This window comes from Myotis brandtii, unplaced genomic scaffold (assembly GCF_000412655.1).
Source record: "Myotis brandtii unplaced genomic scaffold, ASM41265v1 scaffold259, whole genome shotgun sequence".
NCBI classification, from domain to species: domain Eukaryota; kingdom Metazoa; phylum Chordata; class Mammalia; order Chiroptera; family Vespertilionidae; genus Myotis; species Myotis brandtii.
This window is the reverse complement of record NW_005359840.1, coordinates 5215937-5222587: the sequence shown is the minus strand read 5'-3', so window position 1 is coordinate 5222587 and position 6651 is coordinate 5215937. Positions and strand designations below refer to the sequence as shown.

Below are 6651 nucleotides of genomic sequence, written 5' to 3'. Positions count from 1 at the left end.
GGACTTCTGCATGGATGTGGTGGTGACAGGCGTGGTGGACGAGTGCATCTTCTTTGGTAAGGATGGTACCAAGAATGGGAAGGAGGAGACAGTGTGCCTGACGGTCAGTCCTAAGGAGCCACCCCCACCTGCCATCTCTTCTTCCTCCAGTCCCGGGGGCCGGACGGGCCTCCCGAGTCACCCCCAGCAGACTCGCCAGCCACTGCACCACGCCCAGATGACAATGAGGGCACAGCAGACACCTCCCTGTGCCGCCTGTCCCGGCACGTGTCACAGGACTTCCTGGAAATCCGCTTCAAGATCCAGAGGCTGCTGGAGCCGCGGCAGGACATGCTTCTGCTTCCCGAGCACCTGCTGCTCAAGATCTTCAGCTCCCTGCCCACCCGGGCCCTGGCCGCCCTCAAGTGCACCTGTCACCACTTCAAGACCCTCATTGAAGCGTTCTGTGTTTGGGCCACAGACTCGCGCTGGAGCCGAGGCCCCCCGAGGCCCCCTCTATCGCGGTGACCCTTGTAAGCAGTGCCGCAAGGGATAGGAGAAGGGCGAGAAGGGCGGTGTGTCACTCTGCCGCTGGCGCCCTAAGCCCTACCACCATGACCTGCCTTAGGGACGCCCCTACTGGATGTGCTGTGCTGCCACCCAGCGGATCCAGAGCCGCCTGGCTGCCGCCTGGGTCTGTGTGATAACTGGGTGCTGCCCTGCAATGGGCCTGGTGGGGGCGGGGGCCAGGCTGGCCGGGAGGAGAGGAGGTGAAGCCAGGGGAGGGGGGGGAACCCACCATGCCCGCCCCTCTCCGTGGGTGCTGAGTGCCAGGACTTGGTCACTAGCCCTACCCCAGTCCGGGCAGTGTTCATCCCCCTCCAGACTGAGCTGGGGTTCAGGGGGATGACCTAAGAAAGCACTCTGCTTGACTGACCCCTCTTGGTTTTCTATTCTTAAGACCCAGGGCCAGGGACCCTTGGGGAGGGTGGTTTTTATGAGCATCTCAAGTTTCTTCTCCATTCAGCCCTAGCACCCTTCCTGCCACTCTACACCCCAGGGACCCACCAGCAGGGAGCAGATGGCAGCTAATTTTGATACTACTTAAGGGTTCCCTCCTCCTGGCCCCCTTCTGCTCCCTCCTAGCCATCCCCATTCTCTGTCTCTGGAGCTGTGTTCTTTCTCCCAAGAGGCTGCAGCACCCAAGGCTGGTACCTCTCCTAACCTGTGCCAGGGCTTACCTGCTCTTCAGGAATTCAGAGCCTTCCATCACAGATCAAATTGGGTACGTTTCATGGCAGCCTGCCATTTCTACATGTTTTCCCCAGGGGATTGTCAAGGGCGGGGAAGAAAAAAAAGGACACATATGTAATACCCTTTGTAATACTTTAAGCAATAAAAAAAATAAAAAAATAAAAATAAAGCCAGTAAAAATCAGTTTTCTCCTTAACCTCAAGCTACTAGTCTCTCCGCTTCCCCCAAAGGGGAAGAAAAAAGAAAGTTGAATTATAAAAATTTCCCTCCTCCCATTATTTAAGCCAGTTACCATCACCACAGTTAAAAAAAAAAAATCTGTGAAGCCCTTTGCCTCGTTCTTGACAGCCTGGGGGGGGGGGCAGTGGGCAGGGACTGTGGGTCTGAATTTGGTTGTTTTTCTTCTGCTCTGGGTACTTGTTCAGGCTTTAGGGTCTCCACCCTGAGCCACATATATTTCTTTAGAAAAAGCCTTTGGTTAACTGAGACCTTGATTTTTCAGGCAATTGGGTCTGGGGTGTTTTTGTTTGTTGTGTTTGGGTTTTGTTTTTTTTGTTGTTGTTCTTATTTTTTCATTCCTGTGGTTCTGGAAGCCTCTGGCGTGTGGCATCTGACCAATTTTGAATTGGTCCTTTCTATAAAGTCCATATTTATAAATAAATAAATAAATAAATAAACTTTATTTTAGAATCGTTGATTTACAAAATTATGAAAAAAACACAGAGTTCCTTTATACCCCACACACAGACTCCCCTATTACTAACATCTTACATTAGAATGGTACATTTGTTATAATTAATTAATCAATATGGAACAATTTTATCAATTTAATATCAAGCCTGTGGATGAAAGGGGCCACATGCTAACCTGACAAGTTCTGGGAAGGCCTGTATGTAACCACAAGGATGGTCTGAAATTAAAACTTTAACTAAAAGCAGTTATGGTGGGTAGTCACTTCCTAGGCCGGTATCTTCCCTAACAAGGTCAATCCTTAGCTTAACTGAGCCTATTGTCTTTTTGCAGGTAAGATAACATATCCTTGAAATGTCAGGGTAACTTGAAAAGTCCCTTTTTTTTTAACTTCTCAGGGCACAATCAAATGCCATGGGCACAGGGCAGATTCCACAAATTCCTTCTTTGTTATTGTTATCATGTTAATTGTTGACTGCTAACTATCCCTTACCCACCTAAGTAAAAGAAGTAGTCTATCATTTTTTCCCCCGCTTTGCTTTCTCCTGCCTCCCTAATCTATCACCAATGGATTTAATGTAACCCATTTACATCTCCTCCTTTGATTGTAATGGATAAAAATAGGAGAAAAACCGCCATTCTCTGGAGCATTATCCCAATCCATTGAGATTCTGCTTCCCGTCAATTGTTGACAGTTTGGCTCAAATAAACTCACGAAAATTCTTTACAGGCTTGAATGTTTTTACATTAACAAACCTGTATTTAGATTTTCTGTTTTCATCTACTGTCATTTTCTCTTCAAAGATCCCATCCAGGATACCACATTACAATTAGTTCTCTTGTCGCCTTTGGCTACGACAATGCTTCAGATCTTTCTCTCTCTCTCTCTCTCTCTCTCTCTCTCTCTCTCTCTCATCTCTATCTCTTTATTTCTTTCCTTCCTTCCTTTGTTTTTTCTTTCCTTCATTTCTTTTTCTTTATTTTGCTGACCTTGACAGTTTTGAGAAATACTGGTCAGATATTTTATAGAATGCCCTCCAATTTGGATTTGTCCGATATCTTTATTACTGTTATTGGCCTGGGGTTAGGTGTTTTTTGGTTGGAAGACCACAGAGGTAAAGTGCCATGATCATCGCCTGGCTTAACTAGATCATCTGGCTTAACATAGTGTTTCTCTGGTTTCTCCACTATAAAGTTAACCATGCTTCTCTCCCTTTCTATACTGTGTGTAACCTTTGTAAGAAAGTCACTATTAACAGCCCAAATCTAAGGGTGGGGACTTATGCTATGAATCCTTAAAGGTGGAGTATCTACATAAATTATTTAGCATTATTTGGGAGGCAGATTTGTCTATTCTCCCCATTTATTTATTTATTCAATCGTTTATACCATATGAATTCTTGGAGCTTTATTTTAGACTTTGATATATTTTGTTCCTCAAAAAAATTTTGAAATTTCACCCATTGGGTGTCCTTTCCATTGGCTCTAGTGTAACTTTCAGTACTCCTCACACCCTTAATGTGGTTTTCTTTTGCTTTTATTCACTTTATGTTATGAGAACTTCCTTAGTTTTTTATACAAAAAGATGTTCCACATCATCTATATATGTTCTGCCCCATTCCGTCAAGAAGACTTTTTGCTGTTATTGGGGAATGGTCTCAGAAATCAAAATTTATGTTTGCCAATTGCTACTGGGTGCTATTGGCTATAGGCCAGAGTAAGGAAATATATGCATGTATTCTAATTATTTTATAGATTATCTACACTAATAAAAGAGAAACATGGTAATTGGCGTACGACCGCTACCCTTTTCATTGGCTAATCAGTGAGTATATGCAAATTAACTGTCAGCCAAGATGGCAGCCAGCAGCCAGGCACTGAAGCGAGCAGGGAGGCTTGCTTGCTGCAGACTCCAACGTTCCCCGCCTCACTTGCCAGCCTCTCAGTTGCAACTCTAAGCAACTATATACTATGTTGCAAATAAGAAGCTAAACAAAACCCCAGAAAAGGGCTTCCATTCAGCCGGGCTCGGACCGCAACATTGTATCTATGTTTTCAGCAGCAAGGCCCCAGAGCTAAAGCTGGCCAAAAAAAAAAAAAAAAAGAAAAAAAGGAGCGGTTGGGAGCTTCAGTCAACAACCGCCAGCCTGAAAGCAGCCCTCAGCCCCTCACCCAGACTGGCCAAGCACCCCAGTGGGGACCCCCACCCTGAAGGGTGTGTGACCAGCTGCAAACAGCCATCATCCCCTCATCCAGGCTGGCCAGGCACCCCAGTGGGGACCCCCACCCTGAAGGGTGTGTGACCAGCTGCAAACAGCCATCATCCCCTCATCCAGGCTGGCCAGGCACCCCAGTGGGGACCCCCACCCTGAAGGGTGTGTGACCAGCTGCAAACAGCCATCATCCCCTCATCCAGGCTGGCCAGGCACCCCAGTGGGGACCCCCACCCTGAAGGGTGTGTGACCAGCTGCAAACAGCCATCATCCCCTCATCCAGGCTGGCCAGGCACCCCAGTGGGGACCCCCACCCTGAAGGGTGTGTGACCAGCTGCAAACAGCCATCATCCCCTCATCCAGGCTGGCCAGGCACCCCAGTGGGGACCCCCACCCTGAAGGGTGTGTGACCAGCTGCAAACAGCCATCATCCCCTCATCCAGGCTGGCCAGGCACCCCAGTGGGGACCCCCACCCTGAAGGGTGTGTGACCAGCTGCAAACAGCCATCATCCCCTCATCCAACCCCCTGATGGGCCCTGCTCTGTGCGTGACAGGGGGGAGCTCCCCAACCCCCTTATCGACCCTGCTCTGTGTGTGACAGGGGACGGAGCCCCAACCCCCCAATCGGCTGTACCCTAAGCGTGACTAGGGGTGGCATCGCAACCTCCCGATCCGCCCTGCTCTGTGCATGACGGGGCGGCGCCCCAACTCCCCAATCGGCCCTGCTCTGAGCCTGACCAGGGGCTGCACTTAGGGATTGGGCCTGCCCTCTGCCACCCGGGAGCAGGCCTAAGCCAGCAGGTCGTTATCTGCCGAGGGGTCCCAGACTGCGAGAGGGCACAGGCCGGGCTGGGGGACCCCCCTCCTCCCACCCCCCGAGTGCACAAATTTTTGTGCACCGGGCCTCTAGTTTTATAAATAATAAACTACTAATTATGTTATATATATTAAACTACTGATGCCTCCATCATAATACTGATTCTAATCTACTACAGTTTGGATCATTTTAGACTATTCTTTTGTTTACCTATAAATTCCCACTCAAACAATGAGAAACCTGACTCCCACCATCAACCATCCATTTACTGACTTGTTAAATTCCAGAATACAGGTATTGCAGTATTAGAATTGATAACTCATGGGAAAACTCTTCATCAAGTAAAGTACAGTTTTATGTGCAGTTCCTTTTGCCTTTAGTCTTACAAACTCCACTCATTTCCAAAGATACTTACAGGATAGGGCAGTTGTTCATATGGAAAATAATACAATAATTAATAAATAATAATACCAGAAAAAGTTCTGTGTTTTTCATACTCACAGTGGAAACCTACTTTTGCCCCACCCTTTAGGTCAGCAATACATTTATTTACCTTCTTCAGGGAGGTTTTAAAATACATTTATAATACATTTAGATTATTTTGCCACTTTTTGCATTCCATTCTGGAATCCATGCATTAAAGATTACACTTTGCACTATAACAATTGTTTAGCTTCTGACAAATGCTTAATGTTTTATATACACCATTACAGTATCATACAAAATAGTTTCAGTGTCCTAAAAAACAAAAAAAGTTTCCTGTAACTCACCTTGTGGCAGGATAGTAAGAAGCTAGGAAAATTCCTGAGCAAGTGGAATGGGGAAACTGAAACAATAAAATTAAACAAGGCCAAACAGTTTGGGCAGCTTACAGCCAGCTTGTGAATCGCAAAACTTTATCTTCCCCAACCAAGGACACAGAGCAAATAGTTTATACCTCTTCTCTCTAACCACAGAATACATAGCTTAAATCACCCTGGCCTGGGAAAATAGGGAACAAAGACCCAGTTAATGCCATTTGTACCAACAAAACCTAAGGACAGATGAAGTCTGGGGGACAAATAACAAAAACCCCAAAAGCATTTGGATGGTATATAGATAGTGACTAAGGCAGGAGGAGGGGAAGGGGAGAAATAGGAAAAAAAGAGGAAGCTTATCTCACCCATTAAACAAAGAAGTCAGCAGTCTTGGGACTTGTCAAGATAAATCACCAGATGTTCTCATAAATTCTGGGAAAAGCCACACAGTGTGAAAGAGGGACTTTGAAATCTAGTCTATCTCTCAGGGCACCTTGGAAACCTATAAGGGGAATATGTATAAAATTCTTGAACCCCCACCAGGCAGTGCACTCAGACTACCTGACTTGCCCACTTGTACTTTATGCCAAGTGTATTCTTAATAAATTTGCTTACTTTGCTTCAACATTGCTTTCTGTCACTCCTGTGAATTCTTTCTAGCAAATTTGACAAGGACCAAGGAGGGAGAGCTGACCTCCCTCTGACTCAGGCAGCTCTCCAATAACAACCTAATCAACACCCCCATAACCCTAGTGACCAAGGACTTGTTTACCATCTCTATAATTTTGCCTTTTTTAGTATGTCAAAAAACTAGAACCATATATATGTGTAGCTTTTACAGATGGCATATGTGTGTATATATATATATACTAGAGGCCCAGTGCACAAAAATTTGTGCAC

The 6651-nt window shown here is 46.2% G+C and overlaps 1 pseudogene; it reads left to right on the top strand.

Moving 5' to 3' along the window:
• The window catches only part of LOC102258329, a 34393-nt pseudogene extending 33655 nt beyond the window's left edge, over window positions 1-738 (top strand).
• The last annotated feature ends 5913 nt before the right edge of the window (window positions 739-6651 follow it).